General features: G+C 39.0%; 1 protein-coding gene across 2 annotated transcripts in view; it reads right to left on the reverse strand.

The window, feature by feature from the left end:
- The window catches only part of LOC149305207 (CYFIP-related Rac1 interactor A-like), a 51,397-nt gene extending 43,185 nt beyond the window's left edge, over positions 1–8,212 (reverse strand). For both annotated transcript variants that reach the window (XM_089478086.1, XM_089478085.1), the window contains exon 1: positions 8,166–8,212. The gene's annotated coding sequence lies outside the window, so the exon portion shown is untranslated. The remainder of the gene's footprint in view (positions 1–8,165) is intronic.
- Positions 8,213–20,116: the final 11,904 nt, after the last annotated feature.

Here is a 20,116-nt window from a genome sequence, read left to right on the forward strand (position 1 = left end):
ATGTGTATTCCTCACATTCATACATCATGTCTGAACTGCTTAATTTTCTAATTGGTATTACTGTTGTCTTTTAAAGAAGCTGAGTTTCAGCAAAGAACTTCAGCTAAAGGTTCTGGAGTAGAAATCAGAGTCTTAGTTATACAACAGATAATATTTTTTAAAAAATGAACAATATCTTCGCTTGACTCTCATCTCTGATAAACTCAATAACAAATTATTATATGGAACATATTGGGCTTTAGCAATATTTCCTTGCAGAGTATCATCTGAAACCCAGGGTGCGTATGCACTACAGTGATATTCCAGGTTGACACCACTTTCACTGCCATGGTTTTATCAAAGAAAAATTTTATCAAAGAAAAATTGTTCCTCAGTTATTTTATGGAGCAGAAATCTGGGGATACAACAGTGTATCAAATTTAGAAACTGTTTGGAACTTATTTCTAAGATCCCTGTTGGCTGCCCCTAAGTGTACCCCTGTTTCCTTTCTGAGAGCAGAAACAGGCCAATCTACTCTTCTTGCTGGTACACATACTGCTCTTGCCTTCTACTGGTTAAAGTTGTTATCCATGAGTGATTCTAGGCTCCCCAAAAAATGTTTTTTCAGAACAAATATCTCTTAATTCGCCAAACTCCTGGGTATCTATAGTTAGAACAATATTACAGAGCTATGAGATTAATGTGGACTCACTTCCAAATTATGCCACCCGTAGAGTCAAGCAACTGATCAAAGAGAAAATTTATCTTGCTTCCAAATGGGCCGATCTTCTTTCACTTTCAAGCTCTTCTTTTTCTCTTTGGTACCCACTGTACAAGACTTCATTTGGGTTAGAGTATTACTTTATTAATCTTACTTTGGCCCCTGCTAGAAAAGCATTTACTGCTCTAAGATTCCAATGTATGCCTTCTGCCTATTTGACGGGCAGATATAATAACACACCCGTCCATCTAAGACTATGTATCTGTAAAACTGGGGAAGTGGAGAATATAGAACATTACCTTCTACATTGCCCTCTGTATATATCTCCTAGACAAAGGTTTCTTGATTGTATTTTGAAATCCCTTTCTGGTAGATCTTGCTTTCAGCAGACTTGTGTCCTTTTGGCTGGCAACAATGCATTTGTTACTTCTATGGTAGCAAAATTTGGTTTAGCTGCTAGCAAGATTAGAATTAGCTTTCTTGATGGGAATGATGGCTAGTTCCAGTCTAGTTTTATGGTTATATTATTTTATCATTTATGATGTATTATTGGCCTTTTGTTGATGGATCTCTTTTATTAACTTTACCATGTTGTTTTTGGTGATTTTTATGCTTTTTTTAAAAAAAAACTCTATTTTTGTATTTATTGGTTGGATATATTTTATATTGTGACGGCTTTTAGCTTTTAACAATAAATAAATTTCTATTTCTATTTCTAACTGCCATGGTTGGATGCCATGGAATTCAGGGAACTGTAGATTTGGGTGACATTTAGCCTACTGTATCAGAGAGGTCCGGTGCCCAACCAAACTATAATTTCCAGAAATCCATTGAGCCATGACAGTTAAAGTGGTGTCAACCTGGATTATTTCTGCAGTGCAAACACAGCCCACTGGAAGTTTAACAGATGTAAATGTTTCTTTCCTGGCAGGTAATAAAGCTGCTTACAAATAATGCTCATCTGACAAAAAAAAAATCTATGAAGAAATCTATGCTGTTTTAAATGCACTTCTAATTATGACAATGGAAAGCTATAGGCAGATCTCCACATTATGCCAGGAAATGTATTTTCCAATAATAGATGGGATTTGTTAATCTTTTCTCCATTTACCAATACTTCTCCACAACTTCTCCACCCAGAGCACATGGATGGGACAGTAAGAAGCGAGGATGTGGAAGAAAATTTGTCAGTGTGGAAGAGTTAAGCAAACACATGGGCATGTACTGTGAACACACACACTACCTGCTTCCCCTCTATCTTACAATGGAAACATCCCCACAGTACTGTGTGTCTCTGGAACTGAGAATCACATGTTTGCATCATAAAATTTGGTCTTTCAGCCTTCCCTTTTAGGGACACAGAGATGTAAACTGGCTGAAGGTGGCACATTAAAAAAGACAACATGTTTTTTCAATGTTGCTGCTACTGTTGTGTCCCCCTGCTTCTGCCCATCCTCTTCTCCTACAGAAATACTTTATATATGGGATTAATTTGAATTCTTGTGTGGAAACCAATGAGAATGTTATGTAGCATTACTATGTATATCAACTATTAGCACTAATTTTCTTTTATATTTTGTTTCCGTCAACATTCTGTTTTTTATGTCAACTGCTAAACAGACTGTTGAGGCATACATGTTTGTCAAAAAGACAGCAAAAAATTATCATTAAAAAACTGCAGATCAAATTCAGATTTATTTTGAGAAACTCAGCAATAAAGCTCAAACTCCTTCTATGAAAAAGCAAACAAAACAAAAAAGTGTGTGTGTGTGTGTGTGTGTGTGTGTGTGTGTGTGTGTGTATTGAAGAGAATGCAGTTTGAGGAGTCATCCACTAAGTGGCAATATTATCCAGGCAAAGTGAAAAACAGCTCCCAAAAATCGCATTGCAGATGCTTGCTTTTGTTTTGTTTTAAAGAAAACTGTAAATTCGTATGTTGGATAATCATTACTTCTTACTATAGATGAAAAGCTATAGTATTGTTTGTACTAGAAAAGGACAAAGCCACCTTTACGTATTTCAGAATCAAATAATTAAAAGCAAAGAGGGAGTAACATGTATACTAGATCACCTAACCAAACTGCAGGGTCCTTAAATGAAAAGGAACCAAGTAGGTTTATTTTAAGCCGACGCCTTAAAATGCAGTTTGACACTGCTTTAACTGCCATAGCTCAATGCTATGGATTTCTGAGATTTGCAGTTTTGAGATATTTAGCCTTCTCTGTCAGAGTGAGCTGGTACCACAACAAATTAATCTCAGAACTCCACAACACTGAGCCATGGCAGCTAAAGTGGTGTCAGACGGCATTATTTAGATTAGGCCAGATTAGACCTATGACTGAGTATGGGTGCATCCAGTCAGATTTAAAAGACCAGAAAGTCTCAGATTTTGATCCTGTTCTTTCCCATCTTAATTTGGAGATCTGCAGTTTTTGTTTATCCCAGAATATTTTCTGCCAGCTCCAGTTATCACCAGAGATGTTTTATACCAACTCCCTGGGTCAGTTTATATTAACCTGGTAAAAAAATTGAAAAAACCAGCAACAAAATCTGAGTCTTTTTATTCAGTCTGGATGCAGTCAAAAGTGAATTAGCAAACACAAATGCATTCCCCATTCTTATAAAATGTTAATAGTTAAAAAAAAAACAACCACACAAGACACTGTAGATTAATAATCTGTAGGTGTGACTAAAAGGGCAGAGATATCAAGTCTAGCTCTCCCATTGTTAGACACAGCAGGTGGCGCTCCAACAAATTTAAGGATGCTATCAATTTTCTCTCTCCTGCTGACAATGAAGGTGAGAGACAGCCCTATCTATGCTCTGCAGAACTACATCACTGGACCTATGTCTGTTATCTCTAGGTGACACAACACGAGAATCTGCATGTAATAAAAGAGGATGACAAGCAAAAAGGCACAGAAGGTTGCTTTCATCCTTCAGTTCCTCCACACAAGTGACATGCCTTCATCTGTTGTTCTCAAGACACAAATTAAGGCTTTAACAGCCTGCAAGGCATTACAAGTCTTGCTTATTCACTCAATACCATCCAAGCCGGCTAGAATGATCAATGCTGTCAAGGGAAGACTCTAGTCTGGCGTCTACTTTTATATAGAAGTTTTAGATCTGAAGAGATATTTGGCATCATCTCTCATTAAACGGAATTAAGATCTGAACAATGTGCTTTGTTGCCAACACTTCTCGGTTCATCACAGTCTAATGTCCACTGAGATACTCTTCTCTTCAACATTCGTCTTTTATGCTAAACATATGGTAAATTTGCTTTGGGTGATGGTAAATTTGCTTTGGGTGCCATCTTACAGTTCAACAAGGGGACACCTTATGGGACTGTGAGGGAGTGTCAGTGGGAATCTGATGCCTAGTTGTGAGAAATGCTCCCTTCTGGGATTAAACCCTCACTTCTGTTTCTGGCTTTTGGTCAGGGGTTTATGGCTCATTGATCAACAAGTGGGCTTGGTCAATGCCCAGATCCTGTCCCATGCATTTGCCAACCCATCCGCAGCTGTGTTCAATAATTAGTTGTGGCCTTTTTATCCAATTTATCTGATGTGCCTTATACTTTGCCTGGAGCCGAACTCACCCTTGGACACACAAGAGCAATTCTAGAATGGGGGTAATTTAAAATTCTGTTTTATACTTTTTTAAACACCACTGCTATTTAACCAAACTGCCCTACTATGGTCCAAAATGGAAAGGAGACCCAGAAATATAAATGGAACGCAAAGAACTCTATCAAGTCTGGTTACTGTTATTTGTTCACTGTTATTTGGATATGCATGTTGGATTTATAATATTCAGAGAGGGAAAGTAATTTATTGCACTAGATGAATGACTGAATGATCTTTTATAGCTGTGGCATGCAAGAGAAGTACACTATGCAGTATTAGAAGTATTTAGCTTATAAAAATAATAATGCCAGAGTGTATATTTTATTGAGTTTTCCACTCCTGGCAGACTGCATCAGGTTTACACTACTTGCAGATGGGATTCCACACACTATGGAACAGCATCCTGTTTTGCAGCTTTGCTTGGGTGTGTCTCTGAGTCCACTTCTGGAAACATATCATAGCATCCAGATTTATTCCTGCCACACCGGAAAAACAGAGTAGCATTTGACTCATCTGCTCCTCTTAACGGCACATAAGCAAAGTTTGTTTTCTAGATTTTCACTACTTTGCTAGCAAAATCCTTCTCCATATACACAGAATCCTTTAGCCAAGGGATATGGATGCCAAGGTGTTTTATCTATAATATTCATCAGGCTACATGTGTTGAACTAACACTGGCATATCAGAATTTGAAAGAATCAAACAATTTGGAGCTATGATGTCTGACATAGAACTGGGTGTCTCTTCTCAGGTAATAATAGCAAACAAGTAATCCTCCCTTCAGGATCGTTCTGCCAAAAGAAAAAAAAATCTAATGTAACAGCTACAAATATTAAAACAATGTCAACCTGATCCTCTGTAAACTCTAAACTTAGAAAAGTTACTTTTTGGACTACATTTGGAATCTACTACATACCAACTGGCAAATTCTCACAGCAGTACAGTCAGCCCTCCTTATCAAAGGTTTTTATCCATGGATTCAATTATTCACGGCTTGAAAATATTTCAAAAATATATACATTCCAAAAAGCAAACCTTGATTTTGCTATTTAATATAAGCGGCACCATTTCATTATGGTGTTGTAAATAATGGGACTTGAGCATCTAAGGATTATGGTATCTTGGGGTGTCCTGGAACCAAACCCCAGCAGATACCAAGGGCCCACTGTAGTCCCAAAATTAACTCTTTCAAAATCGGCATAAAATGCCATGGTTGAGGCAGGCTTAACACAGAATAAAAGCCTGGAAGTGTCCCTCCTATGGTGCTTCTAGATGAAACTGTATAATCATGGAAGGTTGCTGGATTTCTAGACAACCCCATCTTCATCTTGTAGGTCCCTTCCCATTTTTTTTCCCATTCTGCCTTCCATTATTTCTTTTTCTTACCAGAGAAAATCCATTAAGGAAAGAAGACAGAAAAAAAGCAGCACAATGTTCTTGCACTGTGAGTGGCAGGGGTCTTCTGCATAGAAGCACCCTTTGTGATGGTGCCTTCTCCCCCTGGCATACTTAGCAGAGCCATTCCAGCTGCCCCCTCACCCTGTATGTCTTCTCTTATCAGCTTAGCGGGCTTCTATTTTGGAAAGCATTTGGCTGTTACTGTTGAGCTGCAGGTTGATGTTTTTGCGGTCTTCTGACTGACAGCTGCTACTTTTCATAGTTCCCCTTCCATGATGTACCTTTTCTTCCTCAAGTGGGCTTCATTTTTCCTCATGAAAAGCAACGTATCCCACTTTGACACCAGAACTAGAAAAAGTAACTATTGAATTGTATAAATAGGATACTTCAACCTGAAACCCTAAGCCAAAGCCAGGATTAGCTTTTAAATTGCCTTGAGAGAAATACTGCCCCCCCCCCCCCCATGTTCCAGTAGAGTTAATTACAATAGTCTTTTCAAGGCGATATCCCAAGTGGGTACGAGTGGAGGAAAAAACCCTGCTGTCTATAGCCCATTCCTCTCTTGTTGAGATTTCTCTTCAGAAGGACATGGTGAGGCTTATGTAGATAAACAGAACAGCAGTTTCCTTACACAGCACATACACACAATGCCTCAGACATCTCACATGCAGTACTGGGCAAAGCTCAGATGTTCCAAATCACCAACACAAAATGCTGCAGTTACTAGTTGAGAACAGACAATAATTCTGGCCAGCAGAGAGGGTACAGCAGGGGCAGGAAGGTGTCTTTCCACCTTCTGCACCAGGAACGAGTGTCACACCAACCTCAAAGCATGGGAGTTTATCGCACAGGCCCTAGAATGGACCTGTAGCATTCCAAAAGAGAACGGGATGGGAATGGGGCCGATTTTCGGGAACGGTTTGGAAGTGTTCCCAAAAATCGGCCCCTCTGGGATGCATCCGGAACAGGATGGGAACTTGTAGAGGCAGTGGCAGCGGCATTCTCCTGTGCGGTAAAAATCTGTTCTATGTCGCCTCCCGTTCCCATCTCTTTTGGAATGCTATAGGCCCGTTCCAGGGCCTGGTCAATAAACTCCATACTTAGGACTGCTGCTTCGAGCAGCACAGCCAACAGTGAAGAAAGATGGGAACTGCAGCCCACCAACACTAAGATGTCCCCATGAGTATCATCCTATTCTACAGCATGAAGATTACACTAGAGAAACTCTGTGTTCATGAAATTTCCAAGGGTTTTTTTCCCGGCAAAAACAAACATGAATGGCTGTAATAGGGGAGAATATTGACTTGTGATAAATTAAGGAGGATAAAATTTTGTCCCTCTTCACCCCACTGTCCATGTATATCTCTACAAGCACAAAGAAAGACTTACTCTTGCCACCTGCTCATTGATCCTGGAAACAGGGAGAGAATAGAAATTTTGTTGGTGTACCGCCTACTCCACTTTTCAACAGTATCCCTTCATGAGCTACCCATAGTCTCATGGTTGGTGTTGGAGTCTCCACGTATATTAGTGCTGGGGGACTTCAACATGCACGGTGAGACTGCCCTTGCAGAAGTGACTCAGAACTTCATAACTCAGAGTTACATGTGCATATGTCTTTTTTGGGATGATACGCAAGGAGATACAGTGCGCCCTTGTTATATGCTGGGATTTGGTTCCAAGATCCCCCATGAATAACAAAATCCATGTATGCTCAGGTTCCATTAAATATAATGACACAGCAAAATGGTGTCCCTTATAAAAAAAAAAATGGAAAATCAAGGTTTGATATTTGAAATTTATACTTTTTTTAACATTTTCAAATAGTGTATGCTTGAATCCGTGTATAAAAAATCCAGGTATAAGAACGGCCGACTGTATTCAGTAGTTCCTGTACACCATCCAAAAGTGTCTCCTTGGAAGACCTAGTCACAGGCAGGGGGAGGAGGGGGAAAATAATGGCTCAGGTGATCAAGAAGCAGCCTGTCTCATATATGCCAAAGGGAACAGAAACCAACTTGCCCTTCAAGATGGAAAATGATCTCATTTTTCTTCCCCTCTCAGCCTAGATAGGAAGCTTCTTGGTCATCTGAGTTGTATCCTCCCTTCCCCTCAACCAGTTTCATCCAGGATCTTGTGATGCATACTATTAGCACTGATCCAGGCTCTAAATCAGTAGTTCTGATCAGGACCTCAATCACTAGCTTTGTAAAATTAAAGATTTTCCATTTACTTCAAGCTACTTAACTATGGAGAAACACCTAACTGGCTAGAGAACCACACATTAACAGAACCCTAGAAAGATATGGATTCAGGGCAAGTATATTTATATTTACAAGAAACAAAAAAAAAAAAAGCAGGCTTTATAATACATGACCAACATTTCTTTTTTGGTATGCTGCTTAAAAAAATAGTTGATACACTGAAAATGGTCATACCTGGAAATGTATTCTTCTGAATAAAGTTCAATAATCTGCAATGATAACCTGTAAGAATATAATTGGAAAGTCAGGAACTATCTCACACAAAATACAGGTGTAAGTATGCATACAAAGAAATGATTCAAACAACTCTTTGGCCTGTTACAGACTGCCAAAATAAAGCTGCTTCAGGTCTCTTTGGAGGTATGCTATTTAAATGATACATGGGTCCTAAGAGTCCGGAGGTCGCGCCAAAGCCACACTCCATTCCTAAACACTGGAGTGCAGCTTTGGTGCAGCTTCCAGATTCTTAGGATGCATGCATCATTTAAACAGCATACCTCTAAAGAGACCCGAAGCAGCTTTATTTTGGCAGTCTGTAACAAGCCTTTATCTTCAATTGTTGCTCTTCCTCCTCATTCCCTCTGAATTTCTCAAAATCTTTATTACTAGTTGTCCACCTCAACATTCACCATATTTATAGCATTGTAATATATTTGTAAGAAAACTCTATGAAATTCATGGGGTTGCTAGAAGTAGACAGACGACTTGGAGGCACATACATACACAAAAAGACCACAGAAGGATATCTTCGTATTCATCATCAGGTACAAAAGGTAGATATGATTGTCCACCTGTGCGTTGTTAAAAGGAAAGAATATGCCAAGAGCACAAAATTTTGAACCAAGTCTCAGTCACAATACAACTACCTTCCCAGCCTCTGCAACAAGACAAGTGCCACTTTATTTATTTATTTGTATTTATTTATTAGAATATTTATAGCCTACCCTATATCAAGAGATCTCAAGATGGCTTTAAGAGCTATGTCAGGCAAAAATTTTATCACCCTGTTTTGTCATATCATCACCCTAAGGCATTCACTGAAATTTAATGGGGGCTGCAGACAGCTCTGTTCTCCACTAATAATCCTTCCTTTGCTTCCCACTGCTGCTTCTGCCTTTTTCCTTACCAACAAAAATCCATTAAGGCAAAGAAAGCAGAACTGCTGTACTGTACCTTCTAATAGTTAGCATGAGGATCCTCCACCTGAAAACACAACAAATGCTCCCTTATTTCCTTCTGCACTATTATGTAAATTCCCATGCTATCCCTCTGGGCAAGGTAGACTCCTAGAGCCACATGAAGACCCCCCAATCCCCCCCCCCTTTATTTTCTCCCTAAAAAGGTAGAATTCTCTCTCTCGAAAGCAGGACATTTCCCCTTTTAAAAAATGCACTGTTAAATATTTCAAATTAAAGCCCCCCCCCCCAAAAAAAAAAAATCCCACAGAAGTAGGCTTCTGGTATGCTTGCTTTGAGTCCCTACCCTCTGGCCATTTGGCAGCCTGTGAGGCTCCCGCATATCCCTGGGCAGAACATTTGCCCCCAGACCTACTAGAGTTGGCTACCCTGTTTAATTGTAATCAAATATACAGCCAACCTTTCAAGATTGCCTCCAAAGTAATGTGAACTGCATAAACACAGGAATGCCTCATTTAACAAGCTGAAGTACAGTGAAACCTTTTTAGGGACATAGCACATTCACTTACTTCTCTCCATCACAACCTGCCTACACATAGGTTTTGGCTGATTTGTTTAAAATGCAAATTGGAAATATTATCCTGAACACTGAATGCTTTGATGTTTGGAAGTCATTCTGGGCAGCTCACCCAAATTTAGAGAAGAAATTTCATTTTGCCATATATCTTACCTTCTGTTTGAGTGACTAACGGACATGAAAGTCTAGGTGGAAGCAATGGGAGCAAAATTTTCAGGGCCTTCAGTGACTAGGGAGCCCATTCTGCTGGCGATGCTACACACACACACACACACACTTCTGGGGAGGTAGGGGCTGGAGATCTCTCTTTCCCTGCTTCCCCCAATGATTGATAGCATTTACTGTCCTCCCTGGACCCATTTTACCTCTGCAGAACAAGTGAAGAGGCTAGCAGCACGTTGGAGCCAGTGTCTGGATTTGCTCAAGCCAGCTGAGACACAAACAAGGTGATACCTGGATCCGACCTTTCCTTTGGGTCTGAAAGAGCTTGACTTTGGCCCCACAGACAGCTGCTCTTGGCTTGACACTCCACAAGGCTTTGAGACATCCAACATGGGAGCTCACACACATCCACAAAGAGGGTAGCTAGATTGTTTTTTTGGAAATCCTACAGGGCCCCAAACACCTTAATCCTGCCTTGGGTAGAGAGAGATGTAAAAACATTGGTCACACACATTAACTATGAGTGACCACATGTTTTTGAAAAGGCCTCTCAGTCGGATATAAGGGGACTTGACAATCATAAGAAGCCGCTCCCAAAACTTTTCCTAAGATTGTGCCAACCAACTCAGGCCCAAGCAATCTAGTATGTGTCATTTTGGTTCACTGTATCACACATTACCCAGCCTTCCCCCAGGATCTTACAAAAAGGCAGAAGGAAACCAGGGTGGAACAACTCATGCTGTAGTGACAGGCACAAGGTGTATGTGTAGTTGTGTACAGCAAGAGAGGGAAGGGATAGTCTATCATTTATTCAATTAATTTCAGAAACTTTCTACTTCAATTTTCAGACGACATATCCCCAAGGATCCTAAAGGCAGTCATGGATGAAAAATATAAAACAATTGTACTGAGTAAATATCACTAAATTTGGTGGTACTTATGTTTGAGTAAGACTACACACATCATTAAAAGAACAGACTAAGAGGGAAGAGGGGAATAAAATAACTGGATCATTTTCAAAATACATTGCTACAGCAGGAAGTTAAAATGGATTAACAGTACAATCCTGTAATGCGTACTCCTCTGTAATCCCTGGCATGACTGGGTTCAACGAAATTTATTTGCTGGTTAGTGAGAACAGGACTGCAGAATAAAGGCACAGCAAAACATTACTATTCTCCTGAAACCTGAAAAAGAAGGGCAAACAGACCTATTCCAAGAAGCAGTCCAGGAAGCCAGAACTGAAAAAGTGCTCTGACCCTCTTTTCAAGACTTATCCACAGAAGACATCAAACCAGTTACTCTACACAACGCTCTGGAAAAAGCTTTAAACCACAAAGTGGTTCTACAAAGGACTCTAGAACACTTCAATATTTATTATTTATTTGCACTCCTAGTGTCCACTGTCCTTAGACCCCAAACATAACATCAATGTAGAGTTATCGGCCCTACCCTCAGACTTAATACTGAAGAAATTAGATTCAGACTGATCTTCCTACAAAACATCCAACTACAGGGCTTCCAATTGGGCAGATGGTTAGCTGTTTACATGGTATGTGTTTTAATTATCTCAGGATTCAGTGTCCCTTACGTCACTGAGAGTCATCAGCCTTTTCTACAGTGTTTTCCCAAGTGTGTTAAATGAAGCACTTCCCAAACACAGGCTGATACTGGTTATATACAGGATGACTTCACTAAAAATCCTTTTCTTTCCAAAAACTCACTATCCTCTTATCAGAACTTAAGTACTTTCAAAAGAGGAAGGGCACATTATATTACTATGAGTATTGCCCCAATTTGATTGCAGCTGTCAGCATCTGCTGCAGGGAAAGTGATAGAGGAACCAAAGAAACCAGCTAAGAGCAGGACCGAAAAAAATCTAGCACTATCTTAGGCTGCATCAACACTGCATATATATTACGATTTGACAGCACTTTAACAGCCACAGCTCAATGCTATGGAATTCTGGTATTTGTAGATTTGTGGGATATTTAGCCTTCTTTGTCAGGAAGCTCTGGTAACATAACAAACTACAAATCCCAGGATTCCAGAGCATTGTGCCATGGCAGTTAAAGTGGGGTCAAACTGGATGATTTCTGCAGTACTGGTGCAGCCACAGTGAGGATGGGTGAGAGGAGGACATCAGATTTTCTAGTCATGGCACAGTTTGAAAACCATGGCTGTATCCTGTAGGGTGGATATGAATCATTTAAATACAACTGCACAGATTTAAAAAGTTGAAATGAGATTGCATTTTTTTGTTTTTAAAAATGTAAATACAGCACATACATATTCTTAAAGAATTCACTTGATTAGTATTAAATAATCAGAATATGAGCATGTTAGCTTTGGAGTAAAAACCGAATCAATACCTTTTATGCTATGTTAAAGGCATTTATATGTAAACAAAAATTAATAAATTTATATCTTAGAATTGAGTATTTGCATACAGTGGTGGGCAACGTGTGATGTTATCAACTGAATTTTTGATGTAATTTGAAGATGATATCAATTGAATTTGGTTCTTGCATGCCAAACATGCACTCTACTACTGATTTCTTTACCTCATGTTTCTTGACTGAACAAAGAAAAAAGGATGCAGTGATTCAATTGTGCAGAACAATCCTCAGAGGCCTTCAAAACATTTCTGATTAAGAATTCTCTGTTTTGACTCACTGAGTGATATTTGTGGTTACCCACGTATTGCTGTACTTACAATGGAATCAGTGCATTGTAACAAAAATAAATCACTCCTTATTGACCTTTCATAAGCAAGGCATTTGAAGAGTGAATTAACTATACATGTGGAAAGAAAAGAGAAATGCAGAAGAGTGACAAATTAAATTCAAGCACTTGTGATATGATATCCCTTAGATTTTTCCATTCTAAAAGTTTTTATACATGTTGGAATCCTACCATTTCCAGCCAATATTATTAATATGGATTTTGTAGCCAACGTGGAGAAAAATTCTAGGTTGGATGGGAAGAGGAATTTTGAAACAGTTGATAACAAAATGTGTTTCTAGGATCCACAGGGACAACTTCTACACCATTCTCTTTAAAGCTTGTTTTAGGTTGTGCCCTAAAACCAATGTTCTAAACAACAAATTAACAAACAATAAATTAAGCAACAAAACAAATTCAATTAGTGCTGATGGTAATGAATTAATTTCACAATTTTTACAATATTTCACATTATCAATTTCCAAACCTAACATTCCAAGCTTTGTGAAGAACTGCTTCTCCAGCCCTAATTTAAATCAATGTTTTTAATCCATTAATTCTGGTTTCCAATATAGCTTTAGGTAAGTGTGTGTTGTCCCCATGAATTATGCGAGATAACCCCATGAATTTCATACGGTTTTCTTACCCAAGGAGTACGCAGAAGTGGTTTGGCCAGTCCCTTCCTCTGAAATATTTTATTTATTGGATTTATACCCCACCTTTCTCTCCTACAGCACATGGTATTCATTGATGGTCTCCTAACTAGGGCTAAACCTGGTTAGTTTCTGAGATCAGATGGGATCTGGGGCCTTTAGGATATGGTAGTTAGACCTCTATGCCAACAAAAATGGATGGAGGAGGAGAATACAGTAGCTATCTAGGGAGAAAAGTACACAACATAAGAACAGTCTAACTAGTGTGATCTTACCTCTATTAGAGATAATCCAAAGCCTCCAACAGATTTAAGAGAAGATCGAAACCTGCCAAATTTAAATTCAGAACATTAATTTAGCACCATTTATTTAAAGCTTTTCTTTCAAGAATTTGGCCATAACTTTGTTACATTTATCAATCTGCATAGGCAGAGCAAAACAAAACAAAAACATAATCACAGTTTCAATTTTTCATCAAATTGGTACTTGGAGACTGGAAGGGTTCTATGCAATTCACACCCTGCCTTTGCACACAAATTATCTTCACATTTCCTTTGCTAATGGTAGCCAAAATATGCATTAAGCCTATACCATGACTATAATATGGTGAGCTTTGAAAACAGGGTTAGAAGCTGTTTTGCAAATGATGATTCAAGCAATCTTATATAAATATTTGGAAAGCTACTATGAACATGGAGGAGCCAGTACAGTGTAGTAGTTTGAGCATTGGACTGTAACTCTGGAGGCAAGAGTATGAATTTCTCTTTGGCCATGAAAACTAAAATATTTGGAACTGTATTTTAATACTGTATTATAATTTTATATTTGATTATATGTACTAGTTGTCTTTACCATTTTGTATTTTAACTGCATAACTTGCTTAATTTTGTATAGTTTATATTTTATGACTTTTAGATGGCAGGTTATATGCTGTTTTGATGATGCCTGTAAAGTGCCATGCAAACTTATGGTGCTATATAAACAAATATTAACAGCAATAATAATAAAAACCCACTGAGTGACCTTGGGCAAGTCTCTTAGCCTCAGAGGAAGGCAACAGCAAACCTCCCTTGAACAAATTCTGCCAAGAAAACCCCATGACTCTAACTGTCCATGCAGGCAATGTCACTAAGGCAGTGATGGCGAACCTTTTAGAGACCAAGTGCCCAAACTCAAAGGCATTCCCGCACCCGATGTTATCTGGTACTGGGGGGGGGGGGGACTTTCAGGCGCTGGGACTTCTGCCTTCAAGGGGGGGGGGGACTTCTGGGGAAAGGATTTCCCCAGAGACAGCTGAAGGCCTAGGAGGGCAAGAGAAAGAGAAACGGGTGCACACCTGTTCCCCCTCTTCCGTCTGTCCTCCCACGCCTTCAGCTGCAACTAAAGGCACAGGAGGGTAGCGGAAGAGGAAGATGAGCCACACACCTGTTCCTACTCTTCCCCTGCCCTCCCGTCTCTCCGTGTGCCCTCAGAAGTTGCTCTGTGTGCCAGAGAGGGCGCACGTGCCATAGGTTCACCACTATGGCCCTAAGGTCGCCATAAGTCAGAAATAATTTGAAGGAACAGGACAACAGCAGCAACCAAAATCTTGCTTATCTGTTATCTATCATTTCAAGTTGGTCACGAATCTCATTTTACAAATGGATATGCCTGGAACAAGAAATAGCAATGTTTCATATAGCTTTGTAAAGTGAGCCAGTGATTTGTTCAAGGGCAGCACTGTCCACCTGATCATTTTAGCTCTAGTGCAATACTACCTGAACCAAGTATTGCAAATCAGCTTCAAACCCTTGTTTAAATCCTTCAGTATACCCTTGGCTACAATACCTCCTACAAATCACCTTTTTATTTCTTACTAAATGCTCTCTCAGATCTTGCAGTTTGCAAAGGTATTGTCTTTTCATTAAAGAAGCTATTAAGTATTGCAATTGAGCCTTACATTTAGTTATTTATACATCATTTTAGGATGATATATACAGCATCATCTACTTACTCCCACCAGTGACATTAAAGAAGACAAGCACTATTCTGGGAAAGACAATGTTCAAACACAAAATGCTCACACAGATATTTACATGTGGAAAGAAATGTAGAAAGGAAAGTAATAACTGGGGTTAAAAGTACTAAGGGGATTAAAAAACACAGAATGGGAAAAGGAAAAAATAGGAAAGAACAAGAAAAATGGCACATGAAGGATTTCCTTAACAGTTAAATGGAATATAAAACCATCACACACTATACAATGTGCCCTTACTTTATATTGGGGATTCGTTCTGGACTCCCCAACGTAAAGCAAATTCCGCGCATGCTCGAGCCCCATTTAAAGAAATGGGGTTCTTGCATGTGGCGGTGTGGTGGTGCACGCGTGCCATGGGCGCACACCCCATTACTCCCTATGGGACGTGCCGCCCCTTCCTCCCCATGCAGCTTTCAGCGTATGCTGAAAGCCGCGTATAATGCTGGTGCACTGTAGTATGATATATATTTTAAATTATTTTGAGAAATCTAGAAGTACAATACTTGCAATACTTGGTTCAGGCAGTATTGCACAAGTTATTATCATCTAAGTATCCCAATGTTGTGGTCATTTCTTATGATTATCAATACTTATCAGTTGAGAATCAGCTGATGTGGTAAAGAAATATTGTCCCTGAAAACCAGTGCAGGGATTAGCCTCTCTGTGGATTCCCCATATGACCTAATGCTCACTATAGCCCTAACTCCAGTTTTTAGTGTCAATTAGTCAAAAGACAACAACAAAATAAAAGACAAATGAGAGCTTTCCACAATTAACAAAAGTGGGCTTTTTCATCCCCATATGTGCTGCTGTGGATAGTGGCCAAAGAGCTACTTTATCCACAGCAAGTGAATTCACAGGGGGCTGGGCCTTTGAACAGTAAGCCTCTATGTCATGTTACAAATTGGGCTTGAAATGCATTGTAGTTCCAAAAGTAGTTGGCAATGTAGGAAGTCTGGAGGGAAGTGGAGAAACATGCTGTAACTCCACTGTGCATTTGGATACAGAGAACATGGGTGCAGTTTTGTGTTCCTGATCCATATATTCCAGCAATTTTTTTAAAAAACACTGATACTTATTACAGCCTAAGTGACACCTAGCAAATCCATTTAATCATGGGCATGATGTTTAAAAAAATGTAAGGGTTTTGCCATCTTAAAAAAAAAAAAGCTCATTTGGTACCTGTAACACAGCAGTCTACTGTGTGTTCTGAGAGACAAGCTTTGTATACATGCCAAGTTCCAGCAATCATACTTTACAGTCAATTTAACTTAAGGCAATACACAGCTGCTGCTTTGGAAGTTTCCTGCTGTGGAAGAAATAATGAAGGCCATATGATCAGTCTTACAGCATGCATTAAAAATTAAGCCATTAGGGAGACAGTGCAATGGCAGTTGTTGTTTTTTTTTAAAAGCCTTAAACCATGAATAGTAAGGTTTCCTAAATAATATATAAAACAAAAAAAAAGTCCTCTGAAATTTCTCATCTAAAAATTGTCTTCATCTACTCTAACCCTTTGAATTGTTGTTTGTTGATATGTGCCTTCAAGTTGTTTCTGACTTATGACAACCCTATGGGATTTTCTTGGCAAGTTTCTTCAGAGGGGGTTTGTCACTGCTATCCTCTGAGGCTGAGACAATGTGATTTGCCCAAGGTGCGTTTCTGTAGCTGAGTGGGAATTTGAACCCTAATCTCCAGAGTCCATTGTATGTATGTCATGATACACGTCATGATAAATAACAAATCCTTACTGGAAATTAGTTTATTAGAATCAGCAGATCAAGGCAGATTGTCCCCGTGATTCAAATACTCATGACGGCAAGGGAAGTAAAGGGTTTTTTTCTTTCTTTCAGTGGTTTTACGTAATTTCAGAAACATGGAAGGATGAAATTAGGGAACATGAAGCTATAATACTTCCTCATCGGGATGGTGTCTTCAGAGGGTTACATGGGTTTGCTCTTCAAAAGAGAAAGCTAAACCATTGCCACTTATAAGGGGATTTTTTTTTTAAAAAAATGAGCTAATGGGATACTTTACTCTTTATGCAACAAAATGAGTCAAATGAGAATGAAGCTGGAGAAAAGCTGGTTTAATGGTTTCAATTTTGGATTGAGTTCTACAGTGGGCCCTTGGTATCTCGTCAGGTTTGGTTCCAGGACCCTCCATGGATACTAAAATCCATGGATGTTCAAGTCCCATTAAACACAATTGTGTAGTAAAAATGTTGACTCTTGGAGGCTTTGATTCAGTCGACAAAGAACCCCTGTATATGGAGGGGCTGACTCTATTTATGTGAGTTCTGAACTGCAATAAATCTCTAGATTCTGCAGAGCCATCCAGAATGTTATAAATAAAAGATTACATTAAAAACATTCAACACTAGTGATCATTTTACAATCAACAGCAAGGCTGTATAAGAAAGACTGTTTTCCCAGTGACAAAAAAGGGAACGTTATTTTCTACATCTCAGGGGCTACTACTGTTAATTGTATGGAAATGAAGTGTGACAAATCCAGGCTAAACACCAACATTGCGGCTTCTGAAATAAGGCAGTGTTTTGATCTTGTGATTTCTCTCTCTCTCTCTCTCTCTCTCTCTCTCTCTTTCTTTTCACTATACAAGTCACGTGGCATTGCTTTTCTCCTTTTATGGTAAAAAAAAGCAGAAGGAAACCCGTTCGGCTCAAAAAACTGCCTACTTCAGACCCATGAATTGAAGGCACTGCAAGATGTAATGAAAGTCTTCCGTTCCCACCCCAATAATGGCACATGCAGATTCTGACACAAGAACATAAACCTACCCCTGTCTCTTCAAATGTGCAGCAAGGCAATTTCTACAAATTACTGCTTGAGCCTTAATAATTTTTTTAAAACCAGACAATATTTGTTTAAAAAAAGTTGGACTTGCAAGTATATTACATGCATTTGCCTTCTTTTATATCCATTATTGTGTAAGTGTGATAACAGCTTTATCATTATTATGCACAGCCTGTTTCCCCAACCCCCCAAGCAGATATACTGATAGTCAGAGATCAGCAATAAAAACACAACCCTTGCATAATCTGCCGTTTATAAAGCCACAGATTTCTACAGATGTCCTATAACATTTCAGCATCTGCCTCCCACCGCTCACCTGCTAAATGTTGTTCAGAAAGAACCAGAAAATAGCTGGCTGTTTTAGGAGAAACCCACCATTCTGCCAAACTGAGCAAAGATTAGTATTTTAGTCTGGGGAAGATCTAGAAAGCTCTATCTAAACATGTATTCATCAGTTAACAAAGTAGATGTGTTCATGAACATGATCTCTTTAATAGAGAAATGAAATGAAATGAAATTTTATTACGGTCGATGACCAGCACAAAACAATATAATGCAGTCCAATATTATACAATGACCAATAGGAAAAAAACAATGCAAGCTGTACGATACAAATACAAAAGGAATACAGCTTGGAGATGCCTCAAACAATACTGGGTTAAGTATTATTGTACATCAAAGTTGTATCAATTTTCTCAGTATTTCAGAAGCTAAATGAATTCTAAGAACTATATAATAAAAAACTATTCAAATAATAAAAAGGATTGTTAAAATTAAAATTAAAACACCATTCTGCATTGGCATGTTGTTGGGACAACACAAAAATTTGCCAGCTTGGCTATAAACCCTGGCTGAAGATCAGCCCAGAGGTAGTAAGGTTTGCCTGATATTCTTCATAAGATTGATGCTATAAAACAGTGATGGGTAAAATTATACCTCAAATTTAATAAATTTTATCAATGGATCAAAACCTAAGTAATCGAAACTTTGGTGCCAGATGCAGAAACAACATAAGAAAGTGCCATATACTTCTTGCATAGTGATTTTCCTGACTAACATGGCTATGTCTTTGAATTATAAGAATAGGAATTCGTTTCCCAATCACGTAAAAAACAAGTTTTCAGCACACTTTTTTTTATTCAAAACAAATTATATAAATAAACAAAAATATTTTGTAACTTTCAGAGCCCACTTGAAAGAGTCGCAGTGGTGTAGTGGTTTCCGCTTGTACTATGACTCTGGAGACCAGGGTTCAAATCCCCTTTAGCCATGGAAACTCAGTGGGTGACCTTGGGCAAGTCACTCTCTCTCAGCCTCAGAGGAAGTCAAATCTTACCAAGAAAACCCTGTGACAGGTTCGCCTTAAGGTCACCATGAGTTGGTAATGACCTGAAGGCACAAAACAAGAGACTACTGAAAAGCGTCTTCTGTTAATTTACAGCAACACAGCATGCATGCATGCATGCATGCATGCATATATATGCAATGTCCTGTTCCTCTGTCAACCCAGAGAAAGATGTTTCTCAGAGTGTGGGAATGTGTGGGGCGGGTGGAAAACCTTCCTTTCATATAAAATGTGAGTATAATTTGAAAACACAGCTTAGTAATAACCTTTAGTACTGAAGCAAACCCAACACCATAATTCTGTGTTGCTCCATCCCCCCTGTCCTCCTAATACCAATGCTGTTTAAAAACAAAACATCATCTAGCTTGACAAAAGACAAGGAGGAAAAGGGAGGATGGTTGGGCATAAAAATACTTTGTAAAAAGGAACTTCTTTGTCAGAGGCTTTGTTAACTGAGGTATGCCTCTAGTTGCTTAAACCAGAAATTTGTCTCTACACTTACATGACCCTCACACAGATGCACAGATAATAAAATGGTAATGTTTGACTAAGATTAATGAATTTAGAATTATTTCCTAAGATCATAAGAAGAGCCATGGTGGATCAAACCAACCAGAAGGCAAGATACGAGAAAAATACCATCCTTCCACCCATGCTCTCCAGTATGCAAAGGAACCTTGTAGTACCTTTGAGAC

This window comes from Sceloporus occidentalis, unplaced genomic scaffold (assembly GCF_023333645.1).
Source record: "Sceloporus occidentalis isolate IW3139 unplaced genomic scaffold, rSceOcc1.0.p SCAF_12, whole genome shotgun sequence".
NCBI classification, from domain to species: domain Eukaryota; kingdom Metazoa; phylum Chordata; class Lepidosauria; order Squamata; family Phrynosomatidae; genus Sceloporus; species Sceloporus occidentalis.